This window comes from Acinonyx jubatus, chromosome C1 (assembly GCF_027475565.1).
Source record: "Acinonyx jubatus isolate Ajub_Pintada_27869175 chromosome C1, VMU_Ajub_asm_v1.0, whole genome shotgun sequence".
NCBI classification, from domain to species: domain Eukaryota; kingdom Metazoa; phylum Chordata; class Mammalia; order Carnivora; family Felidae; genus Acinonyx; species Acinonyx jubatus.
Window position 1 is genome coordinate 196,889,031 of NC_069381.1, and position 26,415 is coordinate 196,915,445.

Below are 26,415 nucleotides of genomic sequence, written 5' to 3' on the forward strand. Positions count from 1 at the left end.
TGATGATTTTCAAATTGCTCTTTTTCTAAGACTAATGACATCCAGGAGGTCTAAGTGTTGGAAGGAAGGAAGGAGAAAGAAAGAAAGAAAGAAAGAAAGAAAGAAAGAAAGAAAGAGAGAGAGAGAGAGAGAGAAAGAAAGAAAGAAAGAAAGAAAGAAAGAAAGAAAGAAAGAAAGAAAGAAAGAAGAAAGAGAGGGAGGAAGTAAAGAAGGAAGGAAGGGAGGGAGGAAGGGAGAATCAGAAGGAGGGAGGGAGGGAGGGAGGGGGAAAGGAAGAAAAGGCTACAATCATCCCTGATTTTAACCTCTATCCCTTTCCTCATCAACACCAAGAGTGTGAATCATCTTTGGTATTAGCCAGTATTCAAAAATGACTTCTTAGTTCTCTTCTTTGGTCTCTCAAGTTTTCACAACCTTGAGTTTCTTTCTCAGTGCTGCCTTCTCTTTCCATTTGTGAACATAGCATCTCATAAAAGATTACCAGCTTCCTCAGTTTTTTCTATATCTTTCTTGCACCCCGTTCTTTAGCAAGAAGTAAGAAGATCGTCTTTATGGGTTCCACTCATTTTCTCACACCATTACCTGCATTTGCTTTTCCCCCACTGTGTAGACAATCTTCTATAATACCCCTTTACCTATGTTTCTCTGCCATATTTTCTCTGGCTCAAACATCTCTTTATAAACCTGATTAAATTCTTTGGTATCCCAGCCTTCTTGCCAGAATGGAGCACCCACCACAAGTTAGCATCAAGTCCCTTGTGCATTCTACCTAGGGGACACAAAGACTCCTCTGGGGACCCAAAGACCCAGTGATCTGCATAGACTTCACTGCATAGACTTCACACTCTCAGATCATAGATTCAGTGGGGGTAGAAACTCTCTTGTGAGAATAAACAAATGGATAAAGACCTTATGAGAATCTTTCTCCTATTGTAATTTAGTTTTCTGTTATAGAGCCAAAGCACAAAGGTCAGAAATCTTACATCGGTGTTCATGGATTTTTTTATATGTAAGTGGTAAACATGAAAGGCATGTGTTACCAAAGATACTAATTTGTAACCTGAAATAATGTTTACAAATGACTGATGCCTCATATATTTATAATATAAAAAGGTAATAAAGATGTATTAAACAGTACTTAAGTATGAGACAAGGAAAACATCTCTGCATTTCAGGCTGATATCCATGAACTGAGCATGCCCCATGTTGGTTTTCCTTAAATGCTCTTATAAGGCTTCTCTACTATGCAAAACACTCATCCAAGCTCGCGCTAGCAGTGGGTAAGAAATGCCAAATTCATGCCTCTCATGATCTATCTGTTGTGTTATCTGGTAAGTTACTTGGAAACAGTAAATTTCATTATTTTAAAACAGACCTGTCCTGAGTGACTTCAGTGCAGGCTCCGTTTGACAATCCATGAAGATGATGTAACCAAAAGCAGCTCATTAATATCATCTTAAGTCTTAAATTCCAAGTCACAGTAAATCAGATTTAAATGAGTTTCCGCTGAACAAAGCTAGAGAATGATTTTGTTATGATGTATAGAACATTTTATTACTTCAGTGTTTGTCGCAATGAGTTACAGAAAACTCACCTTTAAAAAAATGATTGCTGGGGCTCTAAATTACACTTAGATGGATCATAGCTGAGATTCAAAGCTAGTTTAAAAAAAAAAAGAATCTTCCCTAATGCATAGCTACAGCCTGCTAATAAAGGAGGGTACTTGTATGTAGTTCTATATTCAAGCAAATTGAAAGTCAGTGCCTTAAAACTTTAGATCAGTGCTATTCACAAAATGTTCTGCAATGATGGAAATGTCCTAATATTTATGCCATCTAATACAGTAGCTATTTACACTTAAAATGTAGCTATTGTGACTGAGAAACTGGGTTTTTAAAATATTATTTACTTTTATAATTCATTCCTATTTTAATGGCTATATTGGCTCATGGCTACCCTATTGGACAGGACATGGGGCCATACATTGTGCTAGTGAGATAAATTAGGTCTGAATTGCTATTTTATTATTGATAGTAATGTAACTGAGAATGTAAATATCACAGCAGCACTTACAGGTAGTTTCACCATTCCCACTGACTTCTTCAGACAATGGTCTGAAGTCAACAGGATAAGCATGATCACTTCCATTTCATGTGAGGAAACTGATGCTCTCAGACATATTACATGATTTAGGTGAGCTGTGACCCAAACTACTTTCTACCAAACTACAAGAGAAAACATGAATGAATATGGTGGCTTCCATGGAGCTTACCTGTAGGTTTATCTAAAATGAACATTGAATGGGGCACTGGGATGGCTCAGTAGGTTAAGCGTCCGACTATTGGTTTCAGCTCAGGTCATGATCTCACGATTTTGTGAGTTCCAACCTCTGTGTCAAGCTCCATGCTGACATTGAGGAGACTGCTTGGGATTCTCTGTCTCTCCCTCTCTCTCTGCTCCTCCCCCACTTGCACTATCTCTGTCTCTGTCAAAATGAATAAATAAACTTAAAAAAAAAAATAAAATGAAACTTGACAAACTTGTGGTGGGGGGAGAGAGAGAGAGTGAGAGAATGCAAATCCACAGACCCAACACCGGACATTTTTGCAAGAGCTAGGTCAAATTTTGCTCAGGCATGTTCCACTACCATCACAGACCAACTTATTGATTCTCCGACATGGGTGGGGCCCAACAGAAAACCCACTCATGGTTGCTTCCATCAGTGCTCTGCAAGCCATGATTTTCTTTTTTCTGCCTTTCGCTTTCTCATCTTTCCATTGTTTGTGCCACTCCCTTTCCTATCTCAAGTCAGAAAATTTCTACATTAAAATGGTAATGCTTATACAACAATCTAATAAAGCGCTGGTAACGGCAACAGATTTTCTTTGTCTTTGGAAAATGCGCTGGAACTTATAAGAAGAAAAAGTCATCTTCTTTTCAAAATTAGCATAATGAAATATATTAAATTGAATATAGATGGTGGGCAATAGCTTAGAGAAAAATGAATTGCACATTCTAGTCTCTAGTCAGCTTGCAGACATATTAATGAAGGCCCTATAAACCTGTTTTTGTGATAAGCCCTTGCAGCAGGCGCTCTGCTAGAGAGATGGGACCCACGTCAACGCGAAAGACCCCAGTACTGCTGAACAGCTTATATTTTATACATTTACATTGGAAAGGCAAACGTTTAAATTGGCCCATCTAAAACCTAAGCCTGTGGTTTCGTGGATTCTAGATAATTGAAAACAGGACTTCAGTGCACTAAATCCACCTCTTCTGGGCTCCTTGCCATAACACGCTCCAATATGAGAACACTTGTTTTAAAAGAAGCCTCTTCTCCAAAGGCAGGAGGAAAAGAGAGACAGAGAAGAAGAAAAATTATTGTCAATATATTACAGCAAACACACTTGTCACTTGCTAAAATACACTTTGCTCAAGTTGCTCCTCTGCTAATATCATTACAGCTATCCAAATACTAGTTAAGGATCCTGAATCTCCCAGCCCGTTTCCACAAACAGTAGAGGGAAAAAAATCACCTGAGCCTGTGAGACTGGGGCCACTAACTGCCCATTCCCATGGGTGACCGCAGGTCCAAAAACCCAGGGGGCCTGGCTGGATAAACCTTCTGCTCCAGTTACATGTCAGCAAGCATTGTTTTTAACTCAGATGGCTGCCATGCACCTCAAATATTATAAAGATCATTAAATATTAAGAAGAATAGTATATATTCTCTAGGTAGAAAGATGTTTTTTAAAAGAATTCTTACAGGAAATTTACAGTTTTGATTGTAAATACAGGCAAAATGAAAACTCCACGGAATGTATAAATATTATGCACGCTGTTTTGGAGAGAAAGAGAGAAATCAATTGCCAAATGAATAAATTCTTTATTCTCTAGTTTAATAAAATATTTCTGTTTGTTATTTATTTTATTGATTTTTATGGATTCCATTTTAATGAAACATATAGAAGTTTTAATATTTTCCAAAGTTTGAGTCTTTTTTTACAAAGTTTATTTACTTTGAGAGAGACAGAGAGAGAGGGAGAAGAGAGATAGCATATGAGCAGGGAGGGGCAGAGAGAAAGGAAGAGAATCCCAAGCAGGCTTTATGCTGTCTTATTGCCCCCCAAGGCAGGGCTCAATCTCATGAACCATGAGATCATGACCTGAGCCAAAATCAAGAGTCAGAAGCTTAACTGACTGAGCCACCCAGGTGCCCCATGAGTCTTTTTAACGAGAGACAAGAAAGAAGGAAAGAAAGATGAAAGAAAGAAAGAAAGAAAGAAAGAAAGAAAGAAAGAAAGAAAGAAAGAAAGAAAGAAAGGTGTGGGGGAGGCAGAGAGAGAAAAAGGAAGGGAGGAAGGAAGGAAGGAAGGAAGGAAGGAAGGAAGGAAGGAAGGAAGAGAAGATGGACACTAATACACTAACACAATTGTGATTATATTTGGAATTCTTTCTATACCTTTCCCCCAAACCCTTTGCCCTCCCTCCCTCCCCAGATGCAATTATTTTCATGAAATGGGTAGTCTTCAATTGATATTCTAAATGTTTTACTAAGTATGTACATAGCCATAAAAGAAATAGTATTGTGGTGTTTTAAACTTGACATCATATTGTAACTATCCTTCTGCAACTAGATTTTTATTGTTCAATTTTATGTTTAAGGAATATACCAACCTTGACAACATAACTCTAGTTCATTCCTTTTAATTGCTCGATAGCATTCCACTGTATGAGCTACTATAATTTATAAATTTCATTTTCCTATTGATGGGCATTGAGGCTATTTTGATTTTTTGTCACTGCTAACATTGCCACAGTGAATATTCCTGCACATATTTCCTTGTGTACATTGAGAGGGGTTCTCTCCTAGAGAACAAGGAATTACTGAGTTCTAGGGTATTCACATTTTCAGTTTTGCCAGATCTAGATACTGCCAAATGCTCTCCAAATGGTTTTCTGATGTTTTCCACATTTGTCTCCTTACAATTGAATCTCAACACATCAGTGACCCTATTAAAACATGTCACATCATGCCAGTCTGCTCAAAACCCTTCAATGTGTCCCCATCCCACTCCAAATGGCCTCGGATGCCTTAGCTGATCTTATCACTCCCATGTCCATATTACCTCAATGGCTATCTCTCATTTGTTCCTCCTCAAACACACCAGGTCTCTCCTTGATCAGTGTCTTTGCTCTGCTGCTTGCTCTGCTTAACATGCTCTTCTCCCAGACTGTATGCAGCAAAATCCTTGACCTTCTTCAAATCTTTTTAAAAACATTGCCCAAAAATGAGCCTTCTTGGGACTACCTCCTCCCATACCTAATGGCTGTTTCCTTGAGTAATTTTTTTCTTTCATAATACTAATGCCCTTACATTACATGATGTGAATTTGTTAGGTTTATTATCTACTGTCTCATCCTCCCCCTAGAATGCCAGACCCATGAGGGCAGAGACCTTTGCCTATTGTGTTCACTGGTGTACCCTAAGTACCTATAACAGAATCTGATGCATGATAGGCATTCAATCAATATCTGGAAGAGGTGAATTGTGCACATGTGTGATTCTACAATATGCTTTCCAGGGTGTTATCTGAAAAGGACACGATATTTTTATTGGTACTATATGGGACTACGGTTTGAGAAAAGACTAAAATTTACTCGGAGTATGAGTGCCCTAAGGAGGAACCAGGTCTTTCACCATTGTATCCTTAGTGCCAAGATCCGTGCCTGGCCCAGACCAAATGCTCAGGAGATGCTTGTCAAATGAGTGCATGAATGAATTAACAGATTTATTGAGAAGCTTACTCTATAGCTAGGAAGCTGATTGCATGGGAAGTTAAATTTGTTAGCAGATCTATGATTCAGACACGCCCATCAAACAAAACAAATAGCTGGTACCTCCTACTTCTAACTTTATTCTATGGGCCATAAACTTCCCATCTTGGAACTCTTTTCCTCTTAAAAGTTTCTCTATAGGGGCGTCTGTATGGCTCAGTCAGTTAAGCGTCCAAGTCTTGATTTCGACTCAGGTCATGATGTCACCATTCATGAGTTATAGCCCCGTGTCGGGCTCTGTGCTGATGGTGCAGAGCCTGTTTTTGGAGTTCTCTCTCTACCTCTCTCTCTCTCTCTCTCTCTCTCTCTCTCTCCCTGCCCCTCCCCTGCTCGTGCTCTCTCTTTCTCTCTCAAAATGAATAAATACATTTTTAACAAATGTTTCTCCATAAAATCCTATTGGGGAAGCAAAAGAATGGAAATTTACTCAGTTGAACATCCCTGGTAGGATGTTTCTCATATTCACTTGATTATCAGAATACCTCAGGAGAGTCTGTTAAAAATACAGATCCCTGGACCCAATCTCTAAATCAGAGTCTCCAAAAGAGAATCCTGAGAACAACTCCCAGGAATTTTTATGATCAGGTGAGTTAGGGAAACAAAACCTTAGTAAATGGGGTCCACTGGTAGGAGAAAGAAGAAAATAGTGCCTGCAATATCAACACGAGGACACTACCTGCTATAAACGGTGTTTAAAATAATAGCAGAACTATTAGCAGAATAACAGCAGATTTGAGCTGAGTCTCAGAGTCTCTCCTCTGTGCCTACCTAACATGGTCATCAGGGTCTCAGGGAATTTGGGGGTGACTCATAACCCTGTGTTTAGGAATTAGTCATCGCAACACAATTGGAAGAAGAGAGGCTGCCTGCTGACTCTTCCTAGAGCCTTCCTAGGAATGGCTGGCCATTCCTAGATGCTTCTAAGAATCAGTCTCTAGTCTGTTCACCCCCATGTCACAGGTCAGTGAAGAAGACGTGGTGGGGAATAAAGGTCTTGGCCACTTGTCCAAAGGAAAAGTGACATTGTGAGACACAAGAAGAGACAGGCCACTTGGGTTTTGGAAGAACTATGGCCCAGGGCTATTTTATCATTCTCCTAGCACAGAAGCCTTTTTTTCACATGGAGGTCATCTGGGATATATTTGATATCTTCTACCAGACAGTGACATAGACATCAAGGTTCTAAAGAGCATTTATTCTATAATCCCTATTTGAGAGGAAGAGGGATTTACTACCTCTGTGGTGTGTTTGTCTTCCATTGAAGTTTCTGGTAAAGTTGGTCCATGGGTATAATTTTTGTAGTTTAGTTCTCAAACGTGTATTCCAATTCATCTTTCCAGAATCTTTCCAGTAGAAGACATTTCATTAAAAATTACAGAAAGGGAGCTTGGTGAAAAGAGACCTATAATTTAATCAAATGAAAACCCTCTCCATTTTAAAATTTGGCATGCATCTTAGGTTCTCATGTGTTTTGGGGTCATTTTTAGTCATTTCATCTTTTTTCCCCCTATTTTGGCAAACGAGTTGAATTTGGCTGATTGGGATGAGAGGGGAGGGCGTACATTAGAGACCTTGTGGGATTTTACAACTCTTGGCCAAAATCAGCACATATTTATTAAGGGGTGGGCATGAATCTTCCCATCTGTTAGTTTTGTCAGACTGCTGACAATAGCATTCTGATTTCCAAATTGAATATATGCATTTTTAAAGTTCTTTTCTCCATTTACTCTGATCAGAGGGCTGTCTTAGTGTTCAAAGACATACAAAAGATGCTTTAGTTTTCTAATTCAGCACTGGAATTAATGGAACCACCCAAAAGTTCAGGCTTACAGATATTTCTGCCAGACTGAAAAATATGCACTAAACCTGCTCAATGCTACCTCCTCCTAGAATTGAACTTGATCTTTGGTGGCTCCTCACATCCCTGTTGCAGGAGAAACCCAGACCCTGCTACAGACAGACACCCCTGGGTTCCAGGCAGTGGAAAGGGGAGACATTTGCATCTGTTGCCTGCTTCCTATCATATGGAAAATGCTCAACTTCACTTTCTGGGAATAATAGGGCAGGCCAGAGATTCACTTTGATTTTACTTCGCTTTGTTTTCAGGGCTCCATTATTAACCCATTCATCTCCTCTCACTCCAGCTCTGCTCCCTCCCTTTTCCCACCCATTTCCATGTTGGCCTTGCTGATGCTGGCCCGTCTGCAGGTCTCAGGTAGTCTCCCCAGCCCCTCAGAGGAGGCTGTGCTCCCCTCTTACTCTGGTAGGAGCCCATAATTCTCCTTTGCAGAATTTTTCCCGGTCCTAATCGCTTAATATTTTTTCCCTGCAATTTCCTATTTAATATTTGTGGTAGATAGCATTCTGAGATAGCTCCCAAGATTCTCACACCCTGATATACAAGCCTGGTATAATCGCCTCGCCTTGAGTGTGGGCAGGAGCTGTAAATAGAAGGGGACATCACCCTAATGATTATGCATCATCATATGGCAAAGGAGAGGGAATTTTCTAGATGTAATTAAGGTCCCTAATCAGCTGACTTTCATTTAATTAAAGAGCTATTATCCTAGGCAGGCTGGACTGAAAGATGAGCCCTTTAGAAGAGCACTGAGGTGTTCCCTAAACGCTCTCCTGCTGGCCTTAAAAAATGCAAGCTACGAGTTTCACAGCTGCAAGGAACTGATTCCTGCCAACAACCACGGAGCTTGGAGAAGAACTCAAAGCCTCTGGTGAGATAGCAGTTCTGGCCAATACCTTGATTGCAGCCTTGTGAGACCTTGAGCAGAGGACCCTGCCCAGACTTCTGATCTACAGAAGTGCAAGATAATAAATGAGTGCTGGTTTAGCCAGTTTGTGGTAATTTGTTGTACAACAACAGACAAGTACCACAACATCCCAGAGTCAGTGTCTCTTATTCACCGTGTGCCCAGTGCCTACCATAGCATGTGACACCAGAAAGCTTGTTAACTATTCACCAAAAGACAGACTGGCCCGAATGAATGGACCAGTTCAGTAGATCATGAGCTGCCAAGAGCACATCAGACTTTAAAGGGAAATTTCACAAGGATAAAATATAAATCAGCTATTCAAGTGAGCTGGAAGATCACCTTGGAAGTGGTGGCTCTACCTGATGAAAGTGGCCAAGTGGAAACAGAGATGAGGGCCTTTAATAAATCTCCCTCGTATTTGTGTCTGTTCTTAGGTCAGCCTGATGAATTTTAAATTCTTCTCCAAAACCTCCCTGCACTGACTGAACCTTTTGAAAAGTATCTTGCTACTCCCCAACCCCACCTCCCCTGCCACCACCCCCATCACCCCCAGGAGACCACCTGCTCTGTCACTTTGGACTCAGCTACAGGTCTGGACTGTGGATCCTGGGCAAGTTACCCAAGCAAAGCCCAGCAAAGCTCCAGAACAGCCTCATGACTCGATGAGCAGTGTTTCTCCCTGAATCAGCCCAAGCCGGGCCACATCTGAAGGAAGGCAGGGCCACGAGCTCAGCCACACCCTGGCTGCGCGTGGACACACGGACCTTGCACCGTCTCAGATGAGACGACCCGTCTGCTGATTCACTTGCACCTGGGGTTTCCTGGCTGGACATCTGGAAACGGCCTCCTTTACTAGCTCAAGTTTTATTTATCTAAAGCAATATTTTAAAAATCATTTTAGATGTCTTCAAAGTGTCTGGACTTGGTGTGGAATGTGGTTTATTTTTGTCCACATTGCAACAGACTCTATGTCTTAACTTGCTGAAATTTTGGGTTGGCCATCGGTATGCAGGCTGACACCAGCTTTTACTGAGTCGCAATGCACAGCTGTTGAGGAAAAGGGAGAAATGAAAGGGCCACTGCATACTCATATGCCAGGTAAAGCTCGTGCTCAGGTAACCTGAATATACCTCTCTGGGACTACACAGATCCAGATGCCTGAAGGGTTGGTTACAGAGAGATCAGAGCACGCACTCAAGTGGAGAGCTTGAAATAGTATTTAAGATCCTAAGAGAATGAAATTTATCTGCTGTGCTTAGCAGCTTACAAAAAGTTTCATGTGCAAAAAAGAATTATTTTAAAAAAGAAAAAAAAGGTCTCACGTGCATTAGGTTATATATCCTCACAACTCACAATGAGGTAAAGGGCACACATAATCTTAGCACCTTTTTTCCCCCATGAGACAAGAGAAGAGGTCAAGAGACTCCCAGAATGATGGGGAAAGAGAACTGGATTGCAGCTTGGGATGTGTTGAAAAATAATAGCCCTATAAGCTGCTAATTATTCACCTGGAAAGCATGGTTACTGATTCCCTCCCAACAAAGTTATTGTGATGATAAGAATGTGAGTGTAGACTGACTCAGAATAAAATGTGCAGTTAATGTTCTTAAATCTAAGGTTCAGGGATGTTTAGGAATTTGTCAAGGGCACTTAGCTGGTAAGGGAAGGAGCTGAGACCTGAATCAGTGTTTGCTTCCCAAATCTTTGCTGACCCCTAGACATTGACTCATTAATGCTTTGAAAAAAAATAAAATAATAAGATCCACCCTGGCATGTATGTTCCCAGTGGACTGTAAGACATTTTTGGTTGCTGTTTCTTTGTTACCAGCTGCTGTCTCTTTAGTTCCTTTCCTATTCAGCTGATCTCAAATCCCTTTCCTCAGAAATCTCTTTTCAGATGTTCAGGAGACAGGGTAAAATGGAAAAAAAAAGTTCAAAAAGCACATTTTGTAAGAATGATACCATTCAAATGAAAGAAAAATGAAATATCTGTATAGAAAAAAAAGTACAGGATAAATATCAATACACTAATAGTGGTTGCCTTTGGTGGGATCAGAAGCAACTTTTATTCTAATGTTTGCCTTTCTAGAGTTTACAAGCTTTCTATAATAAATACGCACTGCCTTCCTAAGAGGAGAAATTTTTCCCATTCTCTTTAAATATCTCTAAAATCTCCCTGGAACAAACTCAGATCTTTTGTATCTGGGTTGTAAATTACGAACCGCTATGTCCTTGACGTCCACAATCTCTGCGTCTCCTCCCTCCTACTCCCATAAAATCTGCTTTAGCTTCACTTTTCTACAGTAATCCACAGGCTCCTGGAGCCTACAGCTTTCTAAAGAGCTCAAATCATGGAAACAGCTGTCAGCTCGTCCACTAAAAGTGTCAAATCCTTCCCATGATTAAAGTAATAATTCAGACAACCCATCTCAGAATACAAGAAGCCCCAACTTGCAAGCCTAATTCTTAATTAAGCCCCTCAATATTTGCCAGATTGCTTATACTAGTATCTGCTTACAAATTGTACATCATGATCTTTTTTACCTCTTAGACTGCAAACTCCCTGAAGGTGGGAACTGATTCTTTCCTTCTTCCATAAATTTTGAGAAGACCACATGATTCTCTCTGAGCACCTCCGTCTGTTTATGGACTGTGAGTAAATTATGCCTTGGCAAATTAGCAGATTGAAGTGTTGAATTTACACACGCACAGACTTGTAAATTTAACCACTATTAACTTTTAATAAAAGTTTTAATTTTTTTTTTCCTTTTCGAAATTCAGGGTAGTATTTCTGACTGAGGACTTCTTTAAGCCAAATTTAACATTTATAGCTCCAACTGGTTTTTGGAAGTCAGGCAACCAGGCAGTCAAGAAAGAAGAGTGTCCCAGATTTTCTTTTTCTGTGTCATGTTTATTCCCCACAAACACAGTTGAAAGATGTTCTCTCCAAGATTTTAGGAGATCATCTATCCTGTGTACAGCAACTCCACACTTGGAAAAGAGTCTGCCGTAGAGGAAAAGGAAGATTTAGTATGAAATTGTCTGGTTAACCCACTGTTGTCACTTTAGCTGCTTCTGATCATGCCTCCTCTATGAAACTACGCACGAGGAAGGATAAAGCTGTTAAGACAGAGAAGAAAACAGCTGATGCCTTAAGTGTCTGCAAATTTTACAGAGTCAGCAATGACCTCTTACTAAAGTTAGCACTGAGTCATGCTTCTTGAGAAGCCCCTGGCCAGAGCTCCTGCCATAGAAAAGCAGTGGGCAATCCACCCACCTGCACTGAAGATGTATTCCAGATTGTGGAAGGAGCCTGTGTGAGTTACTGTTTAAGTAGGAGGAAAGGTGGCTTCCCAGAGACCAAGTGGAGTAGGCACTCATGTAGGAGGCATATTTTAAGGAAACAAAGACCCATCTTGCCACAGATCTGCAACTTTCGCTATGAGAATCAATCCTTTGGATTACAAAACTTTGGCCCCAAATGGCCTTTTAAAATAGAGGCCTGGAAACACACCAAGGTATAAGTGTCCTTTGAAATCTTAGCACCAAGCATCATACTCCATATTGGTCTTCAGTCACCCTTGAGGACTTTGAGAGAACTCACAGAACAAATAATGTCTGGTGGAAGTTAGAAGAATAGAATGTTGCCTGAGATGAAGATGTCAGGCTCAAGAGACAACATCAAACAAAAGGAGATCTTGGGGCACGTGGGTGGCTTAGTTGATTAAGCGTCTGACTTCGGCTCAGGTCATGATCTCGCAGTTTGTGAGTTAGAGCCCCGCGTCAGGCTCTGTGCTGACAGCTCAGAGCCTGGAGCCTGCTTTGGATTCTGTGTCTCCTCTTCTCTCTACCCCTCCCCTGCTCATGCTCTGTCTCTCTCTGTCTCTCAATAATAAATAAACGTTAAAACAAATAAAAAAAGAAGAGGAGATCTTGTCAGTGGAAACAGCAAGAAAGCCTGGAAAATATGATACCAAATCAGAAAATACAAAGACAAGCCCTACCCATCAGTTTTGTCTGGCCCAGAGAGATGCCAACTCTAAGGAAACTATGGGAAAAGGAAAGTGCAGTTGGAGATACTGGAAGGGATTTTAACTTTGGAAAAAGTAAACTATCTTAAATTATCTTGCTCTAGACCTATTTAATCCATTATGGTGTGTGTGTGCGTGTGCGCGTGCGTTGATGATGATAATGATGACTGGAAGCAACCCCTCCCTCTCCTCACCATGGAGTCCATATTGTCACCATTTTGCACTGGATAAGAAGATCCTCTGCCCACATATTTTCATTCTTAAAATCCTTTTAAGTATTTAAATTCTATAGTAAAATTTGTATTAAAACATCTATAGATAGAAAGATGGTCTGGCTATCTAGCTCTAGGTCCACTAAGGACTACTTAAATTCAACTTCTTATAATATTCTGGATGTTTCACATCATATCAGATCATTGTGTACCTTACAAAGTCAGAAAGAATTTGGGTTTTCTTGCCTTTGTATTTCAGAAAAAAAAATTGTTTTTATACAGATTTCTTTTTAAAAAATAGGTTATTAAAACAAACACATTGGAAAGCTGCATGAAAACTGTGGATGTGGCAGCTCTGTTTTGCTCACTTTTACTCAAGTGTCTGCCTCTTGTGGGCACTAAGATTTGCCATCATCAATTAGCTGTATAAACCATGATGACAACCCTTTTAGAACAGGTTTTTTTTTTCTTTTTTTCACCAGCACATTGCTTCAGAACCTCACAAAATGACTCATTTAAATGAGGCTGGGTCCTCTGGCCCAAAGGGAACAGCTAAGTGAGTGACAAATATTTCACACTCAGGAGAGAACAGGAAATTAGCTTTATGTTTATTATTGGAAGGAGATACTGAAGACTTGTGACCCAGTACTAGGAAATACTTGAGTCCCAGAAAATGTCACTCTGCTGTTTGCCTAAATGTTGCTATTAAATTTGGATGAGTCTCAGTTTATAAGTGGGTGTTGGAGGGTATTACTATAAGGCACACAAAATTAGTGAATGGCAGTCATTTCAATTTTGATATTAAAAAAAAATAGAAATCACAAATTACTGGATGACAGAAATAAGGCCTCACTTTCATTTTGACTTATAATTTTGTATTGGTCTGTCTGGTCAAATAGAGTATAATTAACAAGATTCTCTGTCAAATGACACTGAAGTACATCATCTGAAACCAAGCTGACAATGAAGCCTTTTAATTTGACACATCTTATGAACTGTGTATGGATTTCATGGAAATATATTTTGCACAGAAAGATGGTATGCTTTCAACAAGATCTACAATTCATGGAATTAATGGTATTCTGCTCTTTCTTGCCTTCTGGAAAACTTCTATGATTAATACCATCTCAATTACAATATCTCCACTGCCCTAACAACAACAACAAAAATTTAACTTTCTAAATACAGTGTTTCGATAACTCCAGACTTAACCAAGTGATCTAGACAAGGTATACAATAAAATATCATACAGTTCCTTTTTTAACGATTTTGTTGAGAAGATTGTTCTTAACTTGCCAATTTCTACTGTGGATTAGGTTTAGTGTTTCCATCAAAGTACAGTCCATTTCCTTTTTCTACCTGTTCAGCATTTGCTCATGAAACACTTCACTGCACAGTAATAATGACTGTTTTCTATTGACTAAATGTGACATTTGCAGCATGTCAAACAGCCAACTCTTAATTATTTTGGCTATCAGGGAAAGAGAAAGCATCGACATATTGAATCTGCTCATCATCCCGATTTAGACTTTTGCTTAGATTTTTAACATTCTTTCCCACCAAACCTGATAACAACAGGAAAATGAACTTTTTTTTTCCTACCTTTCGTCTCTTCATTTCTTTAAAGATTCACTGTAGACAAACGGTAAAATGGCAAAAGCATGTTATCTTTTAGATTAGACAAGCAAACAACCCCAGACATCATCATGTTTGCTTTATCTCATTAGCATAATTCTATTAAATAATAACTAAAGGTTACCACTGCTTCAGATGGATGCCTGTGAGCGAAATAATTTTCTCCAATCCCAACATGAATTCTCTCCAATATTCTCCTTCAGTTGTAAAGAGGAAAGCAGATTTTGGTCTTTCAGTTTATAGACAAATGTAGTCAGGGAAGCTACCCCTCGTGTCTCCGTAAATTGGTTTACACACTATTCCCTAGGTCAAGAGCCAAGGACAGTCCCTTCTGCCTATTTGCAATTTAGAATAAAAGCACAATATGTTTAGCAACATGAAATTAGTAGTTTTAGTTTTCTATCTTCTAATTCCATAAATGCTGAATTCTTCAAGACTTCCGTTTATGTGTCCACCTATCCATGAAAAACTAAGACAAGAGTAGTCCTTCAGATTTTAAGTAAATAAATATCTCTTATATATTCTCCTTTCCCTCTGTCTTTTCCTCCTAAGCATTACCCTTACTCTCTTCCGTCTTTCCAAAATAACAACCCACAAAGTGATCCCTTTATAATTAAACCCCCAAACATTCTTCAAAGCTGACCCTTCCTTCATCTCATTCTCCCAGGATTCTGTTAACTAAGGAAGGCAACCTGATAACCTATTGTTTTCTAGGGTAACACTGGTTTAATAAGTTACTTCTCATCGATGATATCTTTACATTCCAGCAAGAATTTTCATTACCTTAAATCAACATTTTCTACATTGTGTTTCTGAAGATAAAAAAAGGCATCCTGAAGTGTAAGGCTGATAATGGAGATACATGGGGGTTAGGAAGAGTCCCGGCAGAGATGATGGAAATGCTAAACCCGCCATTTTCCTTTCACACAACTAAGGTGCAAAAGGGTCACTCAGGGAAGTGGGTACATGGTTGGATATGATTGGAGACATTTGTTATTTCCACACTTACAGAGTTTCTTCCTCATCCTAACCTTCTATTTTCTGTCTGCCTAAAGTCCCTTCTACCATCTCTCAGTTCACAATCCTTTCCTAATTCAATTCTTGAAGTTTCCAGAAGAAAGCGAGAATGTTGGGGAACAAGATTTCTCGGATTTTTGAGTAGTGGGAGAGCAGAAGAACACCAACTGTTCCAAATGATTTAAAAGACATGGTAATTTCCACAAAAATAGCTGTGCATTTAAGCAGTTAGAACAGAGGAAAACACAATAGTTAGTTGAAGGAGGTGAAAAGGAAGAGGGGCATTTCAGGGTTTTTTTAAAGGCTGATGTTCTAGGACTCTCCTTTAATATCACAGCTCCTGAGGGCAGTCTGAACTACCAGCATTGGCAAGAAACGTTCATCCCCAAAGACTTAAAAGACAATGAGGCAAAACCTACTGTGAATGTGTGAATTCGTGATGGCGATATTCCTCACTCTGCACATTGTCTATTTGCCAGAGATTCAAGATTTGCTGGCACCACAGGGAGCTGTCCTTCTAATAAATCTCAACCGTTTGGGGAGATGCGGTCCCGTGTTCGCAGGCAATCGTATTCCCTGTCCCTGAAAAGAAACAGAAGGGCGTTTACCTCTATAACAAAGACCCACGTTCACCGCAAGTGACATTGTTTTAGAAATTAAAGGTGAAATTGAGAAATCCTACATTGTACAGGAAATCACTGTCAACGTCAGTGACCAGTTGCAGAGAAACACATTTAAAGAGAGTGTTTCTAACAGACTGTTCTGCTCTCTGACAGCATTCCTGTCAGAGATGTAATGCTGATAGCAGGCAGGTTATTTTTACATTATACTTTAAAATTGCATCTGGTAACTTAATCTCTGGGAATATGTAAATCCCTCTCTGGTAAGCGACTTTCCAAGTGGAAACTTTAAAAGGGTACGGAAAACAATGTCAATTAAGGAAATTCTCTTGTTTTCACACCCCAAAAGCGTGTTCCCCCAGTCGTTTTCCCCTGACACATTGCAGGTGTGCAAGGGTGTAACTGAAGGCCTTTTGATGGTGATGAAGAACTGGAGGAGATATGTGACAAGTCAGGAAAACTATCTTTGCCATTGTCACACTCCAGTGGATGTAAATGCTTCCAATACTTGTTTGGGGGCCATGTGAGAACTTGATCAGATATTTGATCAATGTCCGGGGCACACCCCCAGTGATACAGCTCAGGAAATCCACTGTCTCTGGGCTCTCTCTGTGCTTGGCGCACACAGCATCCTCTTAGGAGAAAACCCAGCTATTTTTCACATATGGTATGATCCCAGGGAGACCTAGCTTTGGAAGAGAAGCCTGGAAAGAAGAGTTGACTCCCAAGATTTCCCAGAGCACTCCTTTTATTCAGTGCTAATGAAACCTGGTCTCGATACAGTTTCCTCCTGGAAGACAAGTTATGCTCTAAGCTTTTTTAGCACTGCCTATACAAAAAGGAAAAGTTGAAGGAAAGGAAAAGGCACGGAATATGATGTCTTTTTCTGTGGATTTTTCTCTAAGCAGTGACAGGTCACACCACCAGTTGCTAACATAAGCGGGGGACGTTTCAGATTAATGCTTTAACAGGGCAGCAAAATCTAACAGAGGATTTGTCAGAAAATGCAAGAGGGCCTGAAACAAATTACTTATTACTCCACAACCCTGTACAAGTCACCCACAATAGAATAATAGAGTTAGGCTCTGAAGACAGAAGTGAAAAATGAGGAAACTTTTTTTTTTTTCCCCACCAGCTGGTTAATATAAAGCACAAATGATATACTTTTCTTCTCTGGGGTAGAAATGTACACAAAGTAAATTGGAGGGCATAAATAGATCCAGTATTGGGAATCCCCAGGCCTAGCTAAGGCTTTCTTGGTTCATCTGCCTGCTCTTCCTTCCTTCTGAGGGCCAGGAAGTGGGGTGAGAGCAGGGTGCATTTACACGGGCGAGAAAGGAAAGCTGTCCACGCCATGCATAGACACGGAGTGCTGTGCACAGCTGTGGTACCTGGGAAGAGAGCTGAATAAACAGGCAGGAATGGGAACATGGCGAGTCCTTACAAACCATGAGTCTGAAGGAATGAACTTCAGCTTCGTTCTCTTCTCTTAGCCAGGAGTTAAAAAAGAGAGACAGAGAGAGAGAGAGAGAGACTGTAAGAAAGAAGAAAAATGAAATTGTTTGGCACAAAAAGGAGACTATGAATTCAGGTTCCCCACCTGACAGTCTGAATCTGGTTCCAGGTTGGCCTACCTAAACCAGCACCTCACTACCAAGCCCTGGTTGTTGTTACCAAAACGTGGAAGTCCCACTGCCCTGCCATGTGTCTTGAGTTTCTACCTCTGATGTCCCTCCTCAATTCTGACCATCTACCCTTCCTAAGAACTTTGGAGACCAGAAGCTTACTTGTCTTCTTAGTAGGGCTAGCTCTTTCTCCAGGTCTGGACATTCCATTCTTGTATCAATCAATGCTTTGGTTGTGGTCTGGAACACGTAAAGAGCATCTACCAGAATAACCACCTCATGTGCCTGGCTTCCCATGACCATGTTTCCTAAGGTTGGTGAGATAGTCTATTACTTATCCATTTTGGGTTTAGAAAAAAAGATTCTCTGATCCATCCCACTTCATTCATGGGGCCCATCAAAAAAAAAAAAAAGGAATTAATCATCTTCTCTAACTTTCTTGTCCAAATGCTTATGGAAGAGGAGTCTTTGCCCTCTCCTACTGCAAGAGGGTCTTCTTATTCCTGACACCTGGGATGGTAACCTTGCTTTAGAGATTCTCTGCTTCAAGGCGTCCTAAATCCCTCTCTTTAATCTTTTTACTTTCAGACGTTTTATGCTTGCATATCACAACAAACCATGATGGGAAAACCAAATGGGAATGCTTTCCAGAGCAAAATGAATGGAGCTATTAAAATAAGATAAATGAGGCTACATTGAACTGCAGAATTTGGCTTTAGAGACTCTGTTATCTCCACCTTAACACTACCTATCAACACTGAAGCTCAAATCCTCGCCTTAATTATTATATAAACATGGCTACACCCAAGCACCTTGGGTCAAAGGCTATTCTGCCTGTCGGCAATGCAGAGGGATGACAAATCACTCTAAATTCATTCTAATGTTCTACAGAGATGGGGGGTTGATTAATGATTGCATTTTCAATGTTCCTGCAAACTAGTTTTTGAAAATAGTAAAGCTTTTTTCTCTAGAAAATAGTCAGTTTTAAAAGTGCTGAATGCAAAAGGGGAATTTTTGAAGACTCACCTTCCCCAGGACTCACATCGTCTGAACAAATAATCAGTCCACAACTACCATTTGCTCAGTCGTTGTTTCTGAAAGTTTGGTAGCAAGGGAGGTATTCTCCAGTGAATAAAGTAATTTTCTATTACCCAGTCTTTTGAGTTAGTAGTGCTGATGAACTGCTCACAGGACGACTTGTCTAGGCTCACCTAGGAATTCCTACAATCACAGTATGGTGTAATGGACTCTGAACTCAACTACAGGTTCAACCTCTACCACTAATATAACATGGTGGCCAAGTCACTTTAGGGATTTGGCTTATTTATCAATAAGATGCAGAGAAAATTCTCCTCACTTTCTTACTCTATAAAAACAATGTGGAGTTGATAATGCATGTTTTCCAATAACTGCGTGAAATAACCTATAAACAAACATGTTATTTTGCCCTTATGTCTGTATCATTTGACACCTCAAAAGACCTGACAGCCACTCTTAGGATCATCCTCACTGATTTTTCAGCTCCCTCCGTGCCCATTCTTGGTTGTTTGAGAGTTGCCTGTCTGACCACTCTCTATTCTGTCATTGATATTAACTCTGTTTCCCTCCTCCACCTGCAAAATTTTACCAACTCCTCAGTGTTTTCTCAACTACTCGAAAGAGCTTAAGGAATTTGCCACCTAGACCAGTGCTTCTCAAACTTTAGCACACAGAAGAATGACTGGGAGATCTTCAAAATGATTCTGGGCCTAAACCCCAGAGTTTCTAATTCAACAGGTTTGAGTAGAGGGCCTAAGAATTTACATTTCTAACAAGTTCCTAGTGGTGCTGGACATTGCTAGTGACTTTGAGTAGCACTGGTGTAAATAAGGAGTTTTTCAGTGCTCATGAAATTATTGAGGAATTGGAGAGTAATATGGAGATTGAGAGGAGCTGAGAGAAGTGGGGGCGGGGAGTGGATAATTACAAGTTCGTGTTAAATACTTATAACCAAGAGCTGAGCAACAGTAAGAAAGAAGAAGAGATAGTCATACTTGGGGGATCATGGTGATAATAGAATAAACAGTTGATGTTTTCCTGTGCATTTCCCAGTGTGGAAATACAGATTAGCATATAGGTTTGAGTATATAATTTAGGTACTACATAGAAGTCCTGACAATTTTTCTGTCATTTTACATGACTAGTGATCCTAGAATGTGCAAGAATATCACAATGAAATAATTTTTTTCCAGATACTCGCTTCCTAAAAAAGAAGCAGACCAGAAACTAAAGTCAGAAAACCTTTCAAGGCATAGTAAAATCCATGAGTCAGAAATAGAAGCCTTAAACACATTTTTGAACAAAGATTTTATAAGCAACTATTATTAACCATCCCTCATAAAGTGAAAGTGAGCATGAATAGGATATATGGAAAAACAGAAGCTTATGGCAGAAAAATAGAAACTTTAAAAAAAAGAAGCAAATGAAAATTTTAGAATGGAAAGAACATGGCATTTGAACTAAACAATTCACTGGACAGTCTCAGTAGAATGATGGAGATGAAGGAGTCAGTGAACTTACAGATAAATCAATATAAATTATTCAGTTTATCCAAATTATCCAAGAACAAACAGAAGAAAAAAACTTTAAAAAATAAATATAACCTCAGAAATCATTAGGAAAATACGTAACATTTGTGTCACTGGAGCCCTAATTAAAAAAGAGAATGCTATTGATTCTGAAAATATATTGAATAAATAATAACTAAAATTTCCCAAATATGGTAAAAGGCATACATTTACAGATTTAAGAAGGCCCTCAAATCCCAAACAGGATAAATTCATAGACAGAAATGTCCAGACACATCAAATTCAAACTTTGAAAACCAAAGATAAAGAAAAAAATGTGAAATCAGGCAGGGGGGCAAAAAATGATACATTACTTGTGGGGAAAACTATTTGAAAGATGGCTTATTTCTCATATCTAGACATTTAGGAGGCCGGAAGAGAGTGCAACATCTTTACAGTGTCGAAAGGAAAGGACAGTTTCCAGCGTTGGAAACATCCTCAGGAATGAGGGCAAAATAAAGATCTTAGATGAAAGAAACCTAAGAATTCATCATCAGCTGACATGTTAAAAAAATGCTATAGGAAAATTTCCAGGCTGAAGAGGAGTGATAACAAAGAGAAACTTGGAACTTTGGGAGTGAAACAAAAACATCTCAGATGGTAAATATCTTGGGGAAATATCTTAGGAATTTATGTGGTTGCAAGGCTTCTACATTTTACTGGAGATGATAAAATATTAATTTTAAGTAAACTTTGGAAATTAGCTTTGTATGTTACAATATTTTTGGTCAAGAACTAAAAATTAATACAAAGCGATATCATCAAAAGGCCAATTGATAAGTTGTAAAGGAATACTAAAACTGTTCATGTAACCCCCAAAAAACAGGAAGAGGGAAACAGTCAGTGGGGGGGGGAGAAAAAAACAAAGGGAACAAACAGAAAACATAGGGTAGACTTAAATTCAACCCTATCAATAAATACATTATATGTAAATGATTTCAACACCAATTATAAGACAGATTGTTAGATTGGATTTAAAAAAGACCAAACTATTCTATTAGAAACACATTTTAGGGGTGCCTGGGTAGCTCAGTCAGTTAAGTGTCTGACTTCGGCTCAGGTCATGATAGTGCAGTTTGTGGGTTCAAGCCCCGCATCGGGCTCTGGGCTGACAGCTCAGAGCCTGAAGCCTGCTTCAGATTCTCTCTCTCTTTCTCTCTCTGCCCCTCCCCTGCTTGTGCTCTCCCTCCCTCTCAAATCTAAATAAATAAAACACTAAAAAAATTTAGAAATGCATTTTAAATATTATGATCCAAATAAGTTAAAAGTAAAAGGATGGAATAGGCTATGTACTATGAATGCTAATCAAAAGAAAGCCAGAGGGGTTATATTAATATCACAGTAAACTGCAGAATAAGAAATATTTCCAGGGATAGAGAGGAATATTCAATAATGACAAAATGGTGTATTCATCAAGCAGACATAACAGTCCTAAATGTGTATGCACCTAATAATATAGCTTCACTGTGCATAAAACATAAATGGATAGAAGTACAAGGAGAAATTGACATGCCTGCAAATATACGTGGAGATTTTGACACTTTTCTCTCAGCAATCAACATAGCAAGTATACGTAAAATCAGCAAATGTGCAGAAGACCTAACGCCATCTACCAACTTGACCTAAATCACAATTTCTATCCAATAAAGACAAAATACACATTTTTTTCACACAGGAACCATTTGTTAAGATAGACCATACCATGGGCCATAACACAAAACCTGACAAACTTTTAAAAATTCAAAGTATGTTCTCCAATTATAACCAAGTAAAGTAGAAATAAAATAGAAATATATCTGTAAAATTTCCAAATATTCAGAAATTTTGGAATTTAAAGCCATGGGATTAAAGTAACTCGCGAGTCAAAATGAAAGTCTCAAGGGAAATTAGTAAATTTTTTGAACTGAGTGAAATTTGAAAATATAAAACTAAAATGTTTGGAAGAAAATATAAGAGACTTTGGGCTAGGCAAAAAGTTCTTAAATGCAACCCCAAAAGCACATCACAGAAAAAAATGATAAATTATCTTTATTTTATTATAATAATCCATGTTGATTGTAGCTCTAATTCACGGTTTCTCAAGCTAAGCATTATTGACATTTTGGGCAAGAGAAATCTCTATTGTGAAGCAGCAGCCTTAGATACCAATAATATGCACCCCAGCACTCCCTGCCCAGTGGTGACAACAAAAATGTCTCTAGACATTGCCAATTTTTCTTCTTTGTGGGAACAAATTATCCCTCATCTCTCAAGTTAAAAACCTGGCTGTAATTTATTTGCTTCAACTGCTATGTATCTTTTCTTTCTACATGCCACATGTTGCATTGTCAAACTTAATTTTCGCCAATCTGATGGATGTAAAATAACATCTCATTGGTATTTCCCTGATTTGTATTAAGAATATTTTTGTACATTTATTGTCTATTTGATCGGCTTTCCTCTTTTTTTTTTTTTTTTTTTTTTTAAATAGGCTCCACGCCCAGCATGGAGTCCAGTGTGGAGCCCAACATGGGACTTGAACTCAAGACCCTGAAATCAGGACCTGAGCTGAGAGCAAGAGTCAGACACTCAACTGACTGAGCCACCCAAGCGTCTCTGGTTGGTTTTCGTCTTCTGTGAATCACCTGTTCATGTCCTTTTTCCAAATTTTTTTTTGTTTTTTCTTGAATGTAAAGTCCTTTACATATTCTGGATACTAACTTTTTTGTTAATTTCATGCATTGCAAATATACTTTCAAAGTCTGTGGCTTGTCTCTATCCTTTGTTTACATAATCTTTCAATGTACAAAACATTTTTTAAATATTCTGTATAATCAATCTATCAACTTTTTCCTTTACTGTTTGAGCTTTCCATGTCTTGTTTAAAAACTTATTCCTCTCCCTACATTTATAAAGATATCCTCTTATGTTTTCTTCTAGAAGGTTTAAAGCTTTATTTTTAACATTCAATATCTGCAGTTGATTTGTATGGATAGTAATGATCCAGTTGAATTTTGTTTCATAGAGAAAACCGGTTGTCTCAGTACCATGCGTTGAATAGGATGCCTTTCACTGCCAGTTGGCAAAGCCACCTTGTGATATATTTCTGTTCTGTTGTTTTAGTTTATTTGTCCCTACTCTGACCGTTCTACACCATTTTACTTGCTCAACTTTTATAATGAATTTTAACTTATATTGGGACAAGTCCCTTCTCTAATACGCTTTTCTTCAAAATTGGCTTGACTTTCACTGTACCTTTGTTACATTACATATATATTTTAGAATTCAGCTAACAGATATTCTTCACAGAACTTTTATTAACAATGCATCGAATTCCTCAATTACGTAGGGAATTAAACAACATCTTTATAATATGGTGTGTTCCTATAAACGGTTTTTTCTCTGCACCTATTAAGGTCTTTGTAATTGTCTTTAAATAAAGTTTTGTAAGTATATTCATAAATGTCTAGCCCAAATTTTGTTACATTTGTCCACAAGTTGTTTGGGGTTTTTCGGGTATTGTAAATGTCAATTTTTAAAAAGTAAGAATTCCCTATTTGTCACCAGTATAAAAAAAAAAAAAGGTAATGGTTGTTTTATCCTGATATATTCTGCAACCTTGTACACTGTAATGACTCCAAATAATTTGTCTGTAGATTTTCATGGGGTTCTGTGTATAGCACCTATGAGTACTGTCAGTTTTATTCCTTTCTTTCCATTACTCAGAACTTGTTCTTGCTTTATCCTGATAACTATGATCTCTCAACAATGTTGAATGGAAGTATTGACGGCAGGCATCCTTGTCTTATTGCTGAATTTAAAGGCAATATTTCTTATATTTTACTATTAAATATTATGTTTGTATTAGCATTAGGAAGACACCCTTTATCAAGTAAGGGACTTAGCCATACTCCAAGTGAATTGGTTTATTTATCCATGATATAAAACAGAATTTTTATTTTCTTTGTAATGTTTCTCTGTCCATAGGTTTATTTTTCTTTTAGATGCTATCATCCCAGGATGCCAAACTCATTTGGAAGCAGAAAATAGGGTAAATAGGATTTGACAGAATTAGAAGATGGGGTAGTCAGGGTTGTTTATTGAAATCTTTTTATGGGGCGGGGGGAGAGGGGCATGTGTGTGGCCCAGTAGGTTAAGCATCTGACTTCCGTTCAGATCATGATCTAACAGATCGTGGGTTCAAGCCCTGCATCTGGCTCTGCAATGACAGCACGGATCATCTGTCTCCCTCTCTCTGCCCCTCCCCTGCTCACGTGCTCTTTCTCTCTCTCTCTCTCAAAACTAAACATTAAAAAAAGAAAAAAACTAATAATAATGTAAATTGATGAAGACATTATATCCTGTTGTTTGCAGAACAGGTTGAAAATGGTTAAAGAAATATTGTAACACCCTAGTTGTTTAAAAAGCTAAACTTTAATAACTCTCATTAAAATGAAAGTAAACAGCTAAGAATTAGCCCTTAATTCTACATCTATGATTCTCAAACTTAGTTATACATTAACATCATCTTGGGATTTTTGAACAAAAATCCATGCCCAAGCCCCACCCCAGCCTCTAATAGGGTCAGCCTCTAATAGGGTTGGTTGCAGAAACACCTCTGTTTCTAGTGTCTTGATAATACCACTTCTTTCTTTTCCCACTCCTAAAATTATCATAAAACTGAACTGTACCAAGTTTGTTTCATTAAAGATTGAACAGAGGACATTTTGACATGTACCTTTTTTTTTCCCCCAGTAGGGCAGAGAAAAGGGAATGTGTGTCACTTAGGGCAGAGCTACCCCTAGGAAAAAAAACAAAACAAAACAACCAAACCAAAACAACAACAACAAAAACCCCTTATTTATACCTGGGAATCCCAGGCAGGAGCCGATCACTGGGGAAGTGGACCTTCAGCAGGGCGTCGCGAGCACCAGCACAGCAAAGTTCAGTGGTCTCGCTATATGAGGAGCATCCTTTTCGCTCCCTCCTCCTTCTCTCTCCTGTCTTATGGTGCTTTTACTTCCATCCAGTGACTCATGTTTTAAGGGAAATTAGAAGCTTCTATTTCCAGAAAGGGCTAAAGTTGTAAGTTTATGTGAAAGATGGCATGTCCCCAGTCTTGCCAAAAATAATTAATAAATCAAAATAAGAGATGGGTGAGCCAAAAAAAAACAAAACAAAAAAAAGAAGAAGAATAGAATAGAACTCTTGGGTGTCGTGCAAAACTTCTGGAATGTCTGAGGTTTTCTTGCCTTTTAAAATTTTGGTTTCCTGTAGGCTATCTCTCTGGATTTTCAACATCCTTGTAATTTCCTTTCTGAGCTTCCAGATTTCTTTTTAAAATATATCTGATGACTCATGGTGATGACTTCCTTTCTTCACAGAAACATGTATGCATTCAAATTCAAACGTAAAAAAAAGTGTTCAGAAATCCTAAGGATTTGAGGTGCTGTAAGAAAGAAAGAATCCTGAAGGACTGTGAGACTCACATAAAATCGAGAAAAGGTAGACAGGAGGAATTGCACTGGTAGGCTAAGTAAGATCAAACTCAACGTGAAGACAGAAAGAAAACTAATCTGAATTTTTAGAAATCAATCAGCTGAAGAAGATGTTTCAGCTTTTGGTTCCCCCCCCCCGTGAATAGACAAAAGGACAAAGACTTTCACTTTGATATACAACTTCTTTTGTTCTGGCACTTGACGTCTATTTTCTCTGAATATGAGATAAAAGCTATGAAGAAAAAATGGCTCTTGATTATGCAAGAATGGGTTGTTTACCTTTTCGGGTCAAAGCTAAGGAGAAGAATTGCTACTTCCTTAAATATATCCCACAGCTTCATAGAAAGGGATTTTTAAAAGGAAAACCAAAGGTGTAAGAAGTACTGAACATTGAAATTCATTAGCTCGATGTTTTTTATATATATATATCTTAAAATTTTAATTAAAATATATATTTAAAATATATTTTATTTTAAAAATAAATACAAAATAAAAATATAATGTAAATATTAAATATATAAATATATATTTATACAATAAATATATAAAAATACATTTATATATTTATACAATAAATATATAAAAT

General features: G+C 38.5%; 1 long non-coding RNA gene across 2 annotated transcripts in view; it reads right to left on the reverse strand.

Moving 5' to 3' along the window:
* Positions 1–25,408, reverse strand: part of LOC128314118 (uncharacterized) — a 57,779-nt gene extending 32,371 nt beyond the window's left edge. For both annotated transcript variants that reach the window (XR_008295549.1, XR_008295550.1), the window contains exons 1-2: positions 25,199–25,408; positions 15,921–16,083 (exon numbers count right to left, since the gene is read on the reverse strand). This is a non-coding gene — a long non-coding RNA (uncharacterized LOC128314118). The remainder of the gene's footprint in view (positions 1–15,920; positions 16,084–25,198) is intronic.
* Between the last annotated feature and the right edge of the window lie 1,007 nt (positions 25,409–26,415).